The sequence below is a fragment of the Anabrus simplex genome, chromosome 2 (assembly GCF_040414725.1).
Source record: "Anabrus simplex isolate iqAnaSimp1 chromosome 2, ASM4041472v1, whole genome shotgun sequence".
NCBI lineage: Eukaryota > Metazoa > Arthropoda > Insecta > Orthoptera > Tettigoniidae > Anabrus > Anabrus simplex.
Window position 1 is genome coordinate 857,108,713 of NC_090266.1, and position 15,129 is coordinate 857,123,841.

At 40.9% G+C, this 15,129-nt stretch overlaps 1 protein-coding gene across 1 annotated transcript in view; it reads right to left on the reverse strand.

Annotated features, from left to right (window-relative positions):
* Nucleotides 1-15,129, reverse strand: part of LOC136863716 (uncharacterized) — a 769,999-nt gene that overhangs the window by 260,142 nt on the left and 494,728 nt on the right. The window lies entirely within an intron of this gene.

Genomic DNA, 15,129 nt, shown 5'->3' on the forward strand with positions numbered 1-15,129 from the left:
GGCACTTCAAGAATTTCGATGCAGTGATTCGCTTATTTCAAATATAGCGAAGGCGTCGTGCTCTCACCTGTTAGAATAAAACGCCACAGAAAGTGTACAATACAACTCCATCTGGAGCCTCATGTGATTTAACGGTAGCTGCGTGATTTCAACAGTACTCCCTAAAAGAATTATTACAACAACACTGCCTAAGAGACAATCTTTCAGATAGTGACCCGAAAAGTTATTACAAATTAACTTGTAATATAAGGACGTAAAGTGGTGTTTCATTGCGTAAATGTAATCATTGTGTTACTGTGACGGTAGATGTATACAGATCGTGTTGTGGTAAATTCCTCAATATAAATGCTATCAGAGGGTTTGAGAATGGTGTAACTTTTCATACAATAAAGTACAGAGGTGCTCAATATCTTCCGGCACAGCTTGGCCATAACAAACAAATATTGAAACAAGAAGCAATGTCTAACTTAGAATATTTCTAAGCTTAAAGCATGGTCCTCCCTCGTACATACGCATGTTGATGGAGCGCAGTTTGTTGTATGAACTGCGCTTTCGTGGGAAGGTAGCAAGATAAGAAATAATCCCCACCCCTACCAAACTGATGGAAGATATGAGTGACAGAAGAACGCTGATAATGTTGAACAGGATGAAGTAAATCCGTTCCTTTAACAAATGAAGTTTTCTTACATGAGCACTATGGGCATGTCCTCCTTAACTACTAGATTTTATATTCCAACGATATAATTATGTTTCCACGTATTTACGTGTTGGTTCCCGCTGCAGCTCTAAATTAAATGGATCTCCCACACAGCCCTGGGGAAATATATAACGGATGTCACGCATGCTTTATTATCTCTGTTTTTTTTAACAATCTGCTTCACGTCGCATCGGCTCAGGTAGGTCTTATGGCTACGCTGGAATAGGAAATGGCCAGGAGTGGGAAGGTAGTGGCCGTGGCCTGAATTAAATGGAAAACCATGGAAAACTATCTTCAGAGTTGCCGACCGTGGGATTCGAACCCACTATCTCCCGAATGCAAGCTCACAACAGGGCGCCCGTAACCGTTGGGCCAACTTTCTCGGTCTCTGCTAAATATAGGCGTCTCTAGTTCGGATAAAGACAGGTGTTTGTGAATTTTTCTCTTCTTCTGGGAAATAAAATGGAATATTTCTAGTAGAGCGGACTGCTCCTTGACTCATGTCTGAGTGAGAGTCTGTGGGTGGCCCCTCGGATCCAACAGTTCCCTAACATGTTGCCACTGTCACACCCCACGCGCTTAAAATTTTGTGTTACTGTTGACATCATGCTGGGCTGAGTGGCTCAGGGGGTAGAGCGTTGGCGGGTTCGATACCGGCTCAGTCTAGTGATATTCGAAGATGCTCCAAGACGTCAGCCTCGTGTCGGTATTTTTAGGGCACGTAAAATAACTCCTGCTGGGGAAAATGTCGGCACGTCGACGTCTCTGAAAACCGTAAAAGTTGTTATTGGGACGTAAAATATATTATTATTGTTTTAACATTTCGACCAGTTTTACGTGGAATCTGACTTTTCATCCTAAATATCCGAAATACAATGACCGCAATTCGAACCACGGCCGCTTTGGTGAGAAGCCATTCACGATAACACTTGGCTATCATGCCCCTAATACAGTAATGGTAACGAATGTCTTTCGTGCCTTGCCTACACACAGTACCATTTTTCCACTGTACACAATGAACGTGTGTGAGAACCATTCTCTCAATAGCCCACCTGGTGGTTATGATTATTAAGGCGTCAAATATTAAAGGTCTGACATCGTGGTTAGCTGGTTCAAGTCCCTTTGGTGGAAGAAATTCACAATCAGAATATTGACCGGTTGAGTAGGACAGGTGGTGGTGTCCAGTTTCTGCAACAATTGAGAGGATGGTTCCATAGTGCAGTATTATTGGACCTTTATGTTTTCTTATGTATATATGTAAAGAGCTGGAATCACAGATAAGGACTTTTGCAGATGATGTTAAATTGTATAGAGTAGTAAATAAGTTACAGGATTGTGGGCGATTGCAAAATAAATAAATAAATAAATAAATAAATAAATAAATAAATAAATAAATAAATAAATAAATAAATAAATTGGCGTATGGCATTTAGTGCCGGGAGTGTCCGAGGACAAGTTTGGCTCGCCAAATGCAGGTCTTTCAAATTGACAACCGTAGGCGACCTGCGCGTTGTGATGAGGATGAAATGCTGATAAAGACGACACATACACCCAGCCCCCATGCCAGCGGAATTAACCAATTATGGTTAAAATTCCCGACGCTGCCCTGTGACCAAAGGCCAGCACGCAAAAAAGACCTCGACAGTGTCGTGAGATGGACAGCAGACAATGCTATGAGGTTGAACTGGGTGAAGAGTTAGCCTTTATGTTTCACCAAGAGGAAAAGTCTTCTCAGTTTTAATTACTGCGTTGAACGTGTGGAAGTACACCACGGGGATCATTATACTTACTTAGGGGTTAAAACAGGGTGATTTATATAAACCGGGTGGTTTTCAAAACTAACCCATTTCTGTCTGATAGCAGATAGGAAGATGCGATTGCTTTATAAATGTGAAGAAACCCTGGGGGGATTCAGTTACCGATAATTGCCAACAGTACGAAAGCTATTCTTTGTTAAGCGACTATTGTTTTCTCAATTTTGATTGCTTTTTTATCATACATTCGTTCAAGATGCAGTGCACATTGCCTCAGTGCATGTTCTTAGTGAAAAAATATTGGATTATGAAGTCCATCGTAGCCACGCAAAGGGCGTTCCGGAGAGATCCTCCTAAGAGACACACGATATTGGCTATAGTGAGAAAGTTGGAAACAACTGGGTCTTTGTTGAGCGAGTCTGGCAATCATTGCACATCTGGTTTGGCAGATGTGGCAGTAGATGTTCAGACATGTTTGCTCCGGTCTCAAAGGAAATCGTTACGCCATTTGTCGCAGGAGGCGGAGTATTTGTATTCCATATGTCAAACAGCGACCAAGGTAAAGAAATTGAGGCCACAAAATACGACTGCCATCCACGAGTTGCAGTAGCCGGATAAGAAGAAACGAGTCCATCACTGCACATTGTTATTGGAATTCACTGAACGGTTACCGGAGATTCTGAACATGACGTGTTTCACAGACGAGGCCTGGTTCCATCTGACTGGTTACGTTAAGTCTCAAAATACTCGGATTTGGGCCACACTTAACCCACACGGTATTCATAAAAGACTCCTGCACCCACAGAAGTTCGGTGTTTGGTGTGCAGTCTCGGCAAACCGAATAGCCGATCCAGTCTTTTTCTCGGTTATGATGAACACAGTAAAAGGACATTTTCCAGCAACTTGTCGAGCAAAGAGACGACTTTGAGCTAACTCAGGGTTATTGTCACACGAAAACTGGAGCCTCTTGCTCTGATCAGCAAGTTGTTTTAGAACAGAGTGATCTCGAAGAATATGTGGCCGCCAAGATCAATGGACTTAACGACACAAGAATATTTCCTGTGGTGTTATTTCCAGGAGAAAGTATGTCGAAACGAATTACGAAAATAACGTTTTCAGGAAATCTCCCTCTCGCATTCTATGCTACAAGAAAGTGTTATCGGATGTGCCTTTAAATCCACAGCCAGTGATTACTAGATTGCGAACGAGGATAGAAAATTTTGAAGCAGTCATTTCGGGGTTCGAAGCATTTTCTCCTGAAAATGCAGCGTCCGTGCCCGAGTCCATGAGTGTGTTTCAAGGCTCGAAGGAAGCTTCTTCGATAGTATAAATCACAAGACATTTTAGTTAGATTTCAAGCTGTATAAGGAAGGTGGAAACTTCTGGATTGGTCATCCATGCGTCTATGTCAATATCGGGTGCAATTAGAAAACTGAGGAATGTGGCGAGAGTGGTTGGCGAGTGTGTTTCCAAACAAAATTCATGATGTGTTGAAAGAGAACCCCAGATACTGAAAATCTGACCCAACAGCCCCTCTGTAATCTGAACCCACATTGGTTTAAGTCCAACTTACTCATAATCATTGATCGCATCCTCCTTTCAAAAATGCCAGTGTACTTCTTGCCTGGTATAATGATTAGCTCATAATTGTTGTCCCTTACACTGTAGACAGGTGCGCATTCGCCCAGTCAGAAATTACCTTACTAATATCCCATGCTGATCTTATTACTCTATGCAGCCATTTCATCACTACCTTCTCACTATATTTCACCATTTCAGATCTAATTTCATCTATTTCTGCTGCTTTATGACAATATACAGTATTTTACCTACCACCCTTTCCACTCCCAAGTGAGTAATTTTGCCATCGTTGTCCTCCTCCCCATGTACTCGGTTGTTCGCGACTTCAACAGAAAGATTTCCAGAATAATGTTTTTATCTATCCAGTGATTCCATGGGATCTACTGTGAGTTCATCTGAATTATCCAACACACTACTCATTTTCTTTTTCCTTTCCTTTCTAAAATTCTTTATTATACCGGGAGGTACACCTCAACGCCGCGCATTCAAAATAAGCGCCTTAATGAGTGTAACTTTTGAACGTAACCAATAAAATTGAGAGGGTGTGGCCGGTTATGTCTTGAATTCGCTCGAACCTTCCCTGAGGGTATATAAACTGCGGCTTTTCATGTTTCCTTGTCAATTGATCATCGTCTTACTGTGTGTGTTAAGGCAGGAGGCGGGGCCGACTCTTTCTTCGGTCAACAGAACATCTATAAGGTAATGGCCACGTAAAATCTTTCTAGCTACCTCCGCAGCTTTATTCGAGGGGAAGGTCCGAATCCTCAATTATGTAACATACTTTTCTAAAAGGTAACTTTTCTTTCGGCTAATGTAAAAACTTCATCAAATCTTTAACTGTAAATCGGGGATAGAGAATGAGTTACCCTCTCAAGCTCCCCTTCATCTTGGTTTGAGGTGACTACGTTTTTGTAACTGTGTTCTCCTGTAATGTGTCAAAGTAATTTCCATGCGAGCCACCTCAGTAGTTTGGGAATAGCCCCTGTTTCATCGGCCGAGAGCCCTGTGGAATTTTAATTTTTTCATTATCTAGGAGCGCAGTGTACGCCTCCATTCAGTTTGTGTTCGGGCCGTTTACTTAACCTGTTCTGTTTCGTAAAGGCCCTGTAGGTTGGGTACTAGATACCCCTCTATAAAATTATTTTCAATTTGTAAGCTGTGCGTTGAGTGGCCAGAGATTGTAAATTTTGATGTAATGTTACCTTGAGTGGGCCGTAAGAAACTGAGAGCCTGTTAGCTCTTTTTCCAAAATTTTTTAAGAGTAATGAGTGCCTCTGGAAAGCTAGATATTGTATTTTGGGAGCAAGTGCTCTTGAATTAGGGGATTTCTGCCCTTGAGTAAATGATTCCTTGTTTGAATTGAAGTTGTAAGCTGGATCCGGTATCTCTGGAGTTGTAACACTAGGGGCTTGAAGCCCAGAATCTGTAAAAATCACTAATCTTGGATTTTCCTAGTCTTATTTCAAGATTGCTAATTGTACCTGTTATGTTGTTACTTGTTGATTTTTGAAATTCTAAAGAAATATAACCTTGGTTAAAGTTTTAAATTAATTTTGATATTGTAGATAGACCCATTCACCCCAGCACCTTCTTTAACCTCTTTCTGCTCCACGGGTATCCCCGTAATAATAATAATAATAATAATAATAATAATAATAATAATAATAATAATAATAATAATAATAATAATAATAATAATAATAATATGTTACCAATGATACTTTTATGGGCCGTACTTATAGGTATGATATAGGCTTTTGAGCGTATGTCGTGTCAAGAAAATACTAACGTGAATACTTTTACGTTTCGCAGAGAACTTTGCTCTGCGTCTTCAGAAGAAAATCTCGGCTGTTCACGAGGAAGACTTCTCTTCCTTCGTCTTCTGAAGACGCATAGCAAAGTTCTCCGTGAAACGTACAGAATTTCACCTTATTTCCTTGACACGGTATAAGCCCAAAAGCCTATATCATGCCTATAAACATATTATGTTTCGCTCTGTTTCTTTCATCTATGTACGATTCCCATTTTGCATCAATTCTTGTTTGGGCCCATTTTAGGTACGCCTTTTTAAGTTTACAAGCTGTCCTGACTTCATCATTCCACCAAGATGTTCGGTTTTTCCCATCTTTACACAGATTTGTTCCTAGTTATTTCCTTGCTGATTCTACTACAGCATCCTCCTATGCCACCCATTCTCTTTCTATGTCCTGAACCTACTGTTTATTCTCTGTAAATTTTAGCTAATCATTTCCATTTATTTCTAATTTTCTCATCCCGGAGATTCTGTACTCTTATTCGTTTGCAGACAGATTTCACTTTCTCCATCCTAGGTATAGTGGTACGTAGTTCATTATAGAGCAGCGTATAATAAAAAGACCACGGAATACTCACACATTCCCAGCACATTTCGTGAATCCAAAGTCTGTTATGATATAGCGATAGCCTCTTATGGATCTGGTGTCCGGCTCCATGGCTAAATAGTTAGCGTGCTGTTCTTTGATCAAAAGGGTCCCGGGTTCGATTACCGGCGGGGTCGGGAATTTTAACCATCATTGGTTAATTTCGCTGGCACGGGGGCTGGGTGTATTTGTCATCTTCATCATAATTTCATCCTCATCACGACACGCAGGTCGCCTACGGGTGTCAAATCAAAAGACTTGCCAAACTTGTCTTCGGACACTCCCGGCACTAAAAGCCATACGCCATTTCTTTTTATAACATGGATCCGGCGCCTCTACCCTTCCACGTTTATCGATAAATAGTCTTATTCTTTTAACTGCTAATCCCACATAGGCACAGAAGTCCAGTAAACGCTTCCTAGCACAAAAATAATCAAAAACTGAAGTTTAATGGTGGTGATGAAGGCCATATCTATTTCTAGCTTCCATACTCAATTAAGTAGTTGCAATAATAATTTTTAATATTTTTTGCCATTTGCTACCAACACAGATAGGTCTTATGGCGAAGATGGGACAGGGAAGCATCAATTAAGGTACAGCATGATGTGAAAATGAGAAACCGTGGAAAACCATCTTCAGGGATGTCGACAGTGTAGTTCGAACCCACTATCACCCGAATTCAAGCCGACAGCTACGTGATTCAATCCCCGCAGCCACTTGCTCGGTGCAATGGTAATTCATCTCTTTTGAAGTTCCAAGGACTCTTCACCCACCTAACCCAAACACACTGGACTAGACACTATTCAGACAGACACTGACCCTAACACTTCTTTTCTGAATGTATTGTAAGGAAAATAAATGATCGTTAGGATCGTAAACTATGTTTGCTGATTTATAAAACTCGTTCTGTAATCTCTAATTCACTGTAAGTTTCTTTAATCATCGGGAATCAGGACTGATATGAAAGTTATTAGATCCCTGGAAAATTGACGTAAGCCACTTTCATTGGGCTGCATGAAATAAGTGAAGGCAAACTTTAGGGCACTGTACTAAAGAATCGCTGTATCTTGCAATGGATCCAATTCACTTAGAAATGGAATGTGCCTTCCTACGTACGACCGTAACAGAATATCGAAAGAATTAATAAGAAGAAGATAAGAAAGAGTCATTGAACAGACGCGGTGTGTCGCTTTGTTCCTTCGTATTCTAAACACATTTTTTTGAGGATGGTGATTGTTGTTTCAAAGGACCAAATATCGATGTTACCGTCCCGCACACAATAGCATTCTTAATTAGGGGAGGAAGGTGTATTCAATGAAGGTGTGTTATATTAAACAGTCTGGCCACGACATATGTGGAAATGAATATTATTTTAAAATTATAACTGGAAAGGAAATAAATGAGCAGCATTAATGGTCGAGAACGTTAGACAGATGATGTTCTTTGACATTCTGTATTAAATAATACATGACACTCTAGTCGCAGTTTGAGAATTCCCTGTTTGTGATTATCGTCAATAATTTGTTCGCTTAGTTTCCAAATATCGGCTACAAACAAACAGTCATTTTATGACTCTTCCGATTTTCAGCGAGATACTGTATTTCTTAGGCATTTCTGGGTCGAAGCTTGTTAAGTGATCGTTATGCATAACATATTGTTTATCAGAAGATAAAATTCTCAACTGCAGGGTTCATACGTTTCTCGACAACCATAAACCAAGGGAAGGAACTTCGAAAAAGTATATTTGTTCTTTAACACATTAGCATTAGTATTTAATACGATTAATTATTTCTGTGCTTTATCCTCCTATACATTCTCTTTTGTGAAGTCTCAACTTGTGTTTGAATTCCGACTTCTACAAGGTCACTGCCAAATTATTATCACGGCTTCCTTCAAGAATCCTTACACACATATTAAGTGATGCCTCATATTATTATCCTGTTGAAGAAAGCAGGACCGAGCTCGATAGCTGCAGTCGCTTAAGTGCGGCCAGTATCCAGTATTCGGGAGGTAGTAGGTTCGAACCCCACTCTCGGAAGCTCTGAAAATGGTTTTCTGTGGTTTCCCATTTTATCACCAGGCAAATGCTGGGGCTGTACCTTAATCAAGGCCACGGCCGCTTCCTTCCCACTCCTAGCCCTTTCCTGTCCCATCGTCGCCATAAGACGTATCTGTGTCGGTGCGACGTAATGCAATTAGCAGCAAAAAAAAAAGAAGGCAGGTTCGCGGCACGTGTTCCTTGTATATGTTAACATATGTTCGCTGAGTATGATGTTGTACACAAATCGATACATGGCACCTGTAAGGGAGTTTCTTCCTCACACCATCTCCCCGTCACCTCGCAGCGACCTGCTGGCGTGTTACACTGATACTATCAGGGGATGCTATATTGAACTTGCTTCCCTCATCCCATAAACATATTCGTTGTTAGTCAACTTACAGTGTTTCGGAAATAAATTTTGATTTACTGTTTTATACCGGTTTCTAGCTACGGTGGTCACATAATTAATCCACCTCTTTCAACCTGCGCTTTATAACTGATATGTGAACATCATTAATCAACAATAATCTGTTGGCTTAGTTTCCAAGTATCGGCTACAGGCAGTCATTTTATGATTCGTCCGATTTTCAGTGAGATATTTCTTAGCCATTCTGGGTCGAAGTTTGCTATTTGTTCGATCATGGCCATTATACACTTCCGGAAAAAGAAAAAAATTAGTACACCCTCTTAGATTTCTCCAATTCACTAAAGATTCATTTTTGAAACAGTGCATATGGAGTACATGAAACGATTACATTTACAGGTCAGTAGCTCAAGCGGTGCTGAGGTACCAGGTGTCGATCCATGCCGAATCACCCATACTAGTACGTGGTATATCCTCCACGGGCGGCAATGCAGGTGCTGATTCTGGCATCCATTCGATCATACAAATGGCAAATACTGTCTTGGGATACATTATTCCCCGCCTGCTTGACATGTTCACGTAGTTCTGCAAGAGTTGTGGGTTGACTTTCGCACGTGTCAGTTTTCGTCCTATCATATCCCACACGTGTTCGATAGGAGACAAGTCCGGAGATCGTGTTGGCCAGGGAAGTTGCTGCACGTCTTGCAGAGCACGTTGAGTTTCACGCGCAGTGTGTGGGCAAGCATTATTCTGTTGGAACAACACATTACCTTCTTGTCGCAAGAATGGCAAAATAACGGGTTTTACAACATTCTGCACGTGTCGAGCGCTGGTCAGTGTTCCCTCCACAAACACCAAAAGTGAACGAGAGTTGTAATTCATCGCATCCCAGACCATAAAGCTTGGGGTGGGGCGAGTATGTCTTGGACGAATGCACTCTACGAGACAGCGCTCGCCGGGTCTACGTCGTACGCGCAAACGACGATTCCGTGTAACAAATATTGGGGAGGGAGGGGAGATCAAAGCAAGAAAATATGAACGTATGTGCTACAATGCATTGTTACTCACTTACATGCGACGGTGTTGTAGGACGTACATTGACCATGCTCCTTGGCAGCCTCAACATGGTCTGGCGATACCTGGGTCTTGTGCAGCAGCTTCGCAGGCACTAGTGATACGCTGTTCCACGTCGGTGATGCCGTTAACCGGAGTAGCGTACACCACACCTCTTATGTGTCCCCACGGATAAATCATCCCCGACGATAATTATAAATGTTTAGATAAACCCTGTATACTGTAACTTGGCAGTATTGTAGAGCTTGCAGATGCATAAAAGGGACCTGCCCTGGAGTTGTTCTTCTTTGGTGGCCCGTGTTACGGCACTTGACAATATTTCTAGTCTCATGGAAGCGATTCCACAGATGCCAAATCGTGTTCGGAACAACTCCTAGAATTCTGGCAACGTACCTTTGCGAGTAGTCTTCTTGAAGCAGTGTAGGTGGATGCGTGGCTTCTTTTGACAACTGCTTCCATCTTTGTGTACCTCAGTCCACACGATCAGTCATGACCTATAAAACACACACACTTGGCACTTGTACCTTTCCACTGACACTGAGACCTCCCAAACATCCGGGTGACATTAGAGCCCTCTGTTATGTGAACAGAAATTTTTATTCCTATAAAAGGGAGTATAGTCTAAGACTTCCCACTTCTGTTCACAGAGCGCGGAAGCCCCAAACGGGTGTCATATGGCTTCTGTCAGGCCTGGCGTGATAAGAAGTGTTGGTAGTTGAGGCAACAGGATGTTTAGCTCTGTCAATTAGGGATGGGATAAACTGCTTTTTTACCGGAGGAGTTGGCCGTGCGGTTATGGGCGCTCAGCTGTCAGCTGCATCCGGGAGATAGTGGGCTCGAACCACACTGTCGGCATCTCTGAAGACGGTTTTTCGTGGTTTCCCATTTTTGCACCAGACAAATGCTAGGGCTGTACCTTAATCAAGGCCACGCCCGCTTCCTTCCCACTCCTAGCCATTTCCTCTCCCATCGTCGCCATAAAACCTAACTGTGTCGGTGCGATGTAAAGCAAATTGCAAAGATAAACTGCTTTTTTTGAAGGAGTTTCAACCTGCTTCTGCTTCATCCGCGAAGCAACTTCAAAATAGCAGCTTCAAGAAGCCGTCTCGTTCCCTAATTGGTAGAGCAGTTGAAACTCTTTGCTTGAAGTTGTGACTGCTTCCGCTTTCTGCTATTTGTGAACTGATAGTAGCAGAGTGTTACGACTGCTTCACAATTACGGTTATAGGGATGGGATAAACTGCTTTTTCCTTTAAGCAGCTTCAAGAACCAGTCTCTTTCCCTCGTTGGTAGAGTAGTTTAAACTCTTTGATTAAGGTTGTCTGTTGCTTTCTGCTATTTGTGAACTGATAGTAGCAGAGTATTGGGACTGCTTCGCAATTGCGGTTATTTAATTTCCATCATGTTTATTAAATGTTCAATGCTACTTTATCCCGAAAAATTTATGATTTGATTTATACTAAACAAAAACTTACAACCTGTACTTCTTATGATAAAATTAAGATTATAGGATAAACTGGGTGATGCCTGTGAATTGACACTGGATTAAATTGTTTGTGGAAAGTGGTACTTAAAGGGAAGTTAAGAAATCGAGGTTAGGAGTGAATGCACAGCTTTAGATTCCCCCAAGAATACAGAAAAAACAGTAAACGTGTGTTTTCAAAATATTTTTTCGTATGAAAATGAACCAGGAAAATGTAAAATATTACCAGGGAAAGTTGTGAAAGATGTTGCTACAAATAAAACTTATGAAAATCAAAATTTATTTTCTCCCTAAAAATACCTTAAGCGTACATAGTGATATAAAATTTGGATGTTTCTGTACATTGGCAAAGTGGGCTAGTAACCTCAGTCCATACAAAGAAATAATCTCTTGACATAAACTTCTCCTCATGCAGATTATATAAAAAGTGACATATATATTTTTTGATATCTAGTCCAACTGTGAGTATACGATAAATATAATGACCCCTTTCATAAGTAACGGTGACATTGCAGATAGATTAAGCTTTTCATATCAGTTATCTTCTCCAACGCTCTTATTCTTTCCATATATTTTATCCAACTCGTACACTCTTGTTTATCGATAGTAATGATTGTATATGATACTTGCTGAATGCATTTATAATTATTACCATAGGTGTTATCAATAAAAATTGAGGTTAGGTATATACATATTTATTAATGATGTTGAAAGGGAGAAAATATCCAAGTAGGGGCCATCTGCGGAATTAAAACGTGTAGAATTTGAAAACTATTGAAGTACAGGTATGTTCAATTGCCAATCAATTACTTTTTCAAAATCAAAGAAGTGAACCCATTAGTACAATCAAATTTTACACCTTCTAAATTGAGTCTTCAACATAGGTGATGAGCCGTACCCTGAGATATTAGTCATATATTTGGCATAACAAATAATTATATAAAAGTGAATTTCAGTCAAGCATTGGAAAAGTAGCAGATTACAGAACAGTTGAGACCGGAAGTCTTCGAGTCGTAATGTCGCTGTATGTTTCGCGGAGCTTGCCTGCAACCGTGGAAAACGTTCAGCTTTACCAAGAGTTAGCACATCCCGGCACGTGTAGAATTCGTTGGCCACGAGGAGTGTTCAGCCAATTAGGAAGGGAGGGTATGGCTAATATGAATTCTGGACCGCGCAGAATTAAAATCCCAGGTTGACCAACATTGATATTTGTGTGATTTGCACAGCGAGAAAGAGAAGTCTATTCTGTTATTTGAGGGTTTTCCACAGGTCTGAGAGCGAAAAATAGTAAGGAATAAGTTATAACAATTATTTGAGCCGTAATTTGGTTGTCTTGAGTGCATCTGATATTAATATTAGTAAAGCATAAAGTCATTGTGTGTCACAAGAACTCTGATTGGTTGAGTATTTGAACATACTGGGAATCCCCTAGCCACAACGGCGTTGGATAAGTTACTTAAGCGCACCACTTGTCGGGAGCGTCCTTCTTTCTGGGTGTTTTGTTATGAAGTGAACGTCGTTCCGTACTTCTCCTTTATCTGTGCGTGAGCATCAGTGTCGTACTACAGCGTGCGCGGGACGCGTAATTGCTGCCACGTGGGCAGAATTTATTTTTGTGAACAGTGCTACGTAAACTGGGTGTAGTTGAAAGTCGCCAAGTGCGCTATGTCGCAAGTTCTTACATTAAAGAAACAGACGGTAATATTAGCCACAGGCTGGTAATTGAGTGAGGGACGCTCATCCGCATTGTACTTTCGGGCCGGTCGCGTATCGCGAAAGACTATTCGTATCGAACCGTGAGCCGCTTACAATGACTGTATTTAAACCCTTAACTTTTATTGTACAGTGAATATTACGTGCGATTTGTGTTGTTGTATTAATTTTGGCATTAATTTCGGCTGACAAAGGGTTTATTCGGCAACGTGCACGGAGAGCGGTGAAGAAATATTTACCAGAATCGTATGTGTTGCTGTTATACAGGAACTAACCTCAAGAAGATGGCATCGCCTTTAGAAGAAAGAAGATTGTTTCCACGTGTTGAAAACCTGTTGAAGAAGGAGTAGACCCCATAGGAGTAGGGATATGAGCTGCTACCAATGTCCAGGGAGTTGCCAAAATAAGATGCATGTATTATAATTAAATGGCATGTTTTATGAATTACGATTAATACTAGTGAGGCTTAGATTAGGGATTTTCTGTAATGTAATTTTTGCCTGGCGGCATGTGTTCATTTTATATTTGTGATGCTGTATTACGGACAGGATGGGATCGCATGTCTTCTTTTTATTTATTTGACTTTTATAATTAGCTAGATGGGATATTGAGGAAAATGTTAGTATGTATTTGATTTGATTTGTGTGAATTATGCATGTTATGTAGCTTAAGGTTATTCCTGTGTTATTGTTTGATAGAGATAGAAGGAATAGATTGCCAAAATCATCAACCTCCCGAGTTACACACTCGCGGCGTCGTGACTAAATTTTATTTTTCCTTTCAGATAGATTAGTGACAGAAAGGATGCATGCTGCATGTATTACAGGAGCTGTGAGACGTGTGGAGCTGTATATGCACCGTTGACTAGAATAGATTCTTCTAATGTGGGTTGGAAACTGTTTTGAACAATGATTTGAGAGGGAATCGAACCCTGATTTGTAATGAGAAAGGCTGATGGGATTACAAGATATACATGAGAATTTAGTGCATGCTGAAATATGAAGTCAATTATGCGGGCAGATTGCATGCCTGGAGATTTTATAAGAATTGTGTGAAGCGAGAATAGACCTGTGATTGTATTATGAGATATTATTGAGAATCAGAATTGCCGTGAAATAAATGTCAGGCCAGTGAATCTGATGTGTGTGTTGAATTATAGTAGCATGCTGGCAATATGTACGACTGTGTATGTGAATCTCCGAGCAGTTGTTGAGATATGAGCTCGCCCAATAGGTTAGCTTATCAGCCAAGGTTATACAGTCATCGCGAAGTGGAATTTGTTTCCGTTATTCCTGAAACATGGTGAATAATTGTTGTTGGGCGAATTGACCTGGCACGCAAGCGACGTTTCAGTTCATCCCAAAGATATTCGATTGGGTCCAGGTCAGGGTTTTGAGCAGGCCAGACCAGGACCTACACCTAATTTTCTTCGAATTACGGTCCAGTTGTCCTTGCTTTGTGGACAAGAGCATCATCATGCTGATACAGAAAAAAGTACTATTTCAAACTGTTGACAGTGTGGGAAGCATGCTACTGTATAACATAACTTTCGAAAAACCTGTTTTCATTATTTCATCGAAAAAAACTAAAATACGAGCCCAAACCAGGAAAAATAGTGCCAGACCATCACACCACCTCCTCCAAATGTCATTGTCACCACAACAAACTCGGGTAAATACCGATCACCAGGCATCCACTAGATTCATACACGCCCATTGAGTGCCACAGTATATACCGTGACTCGTCACTCCATAAAATCTTCTTCCACTGCTCCATAGACGAATGACGACTTTGTTTGTACCAATCTAAGCAACGTAGTATTGTCGTTCGTATAATTGGTTTCCGGGGAGCAACACTATGCTCAAAACCTAGTCCTATCGCCTCTCGACGAATCGTTCTATCACTGACCTCTATTCCTGACCTGTAACGGAAGTCCTCTGCAATAGTTGACAAGGATATCTGACGATTGGTTCGTACAGTACGCTTCAGAGTTTGATTGTCCTGTAATTTCATTTCCTGCGCC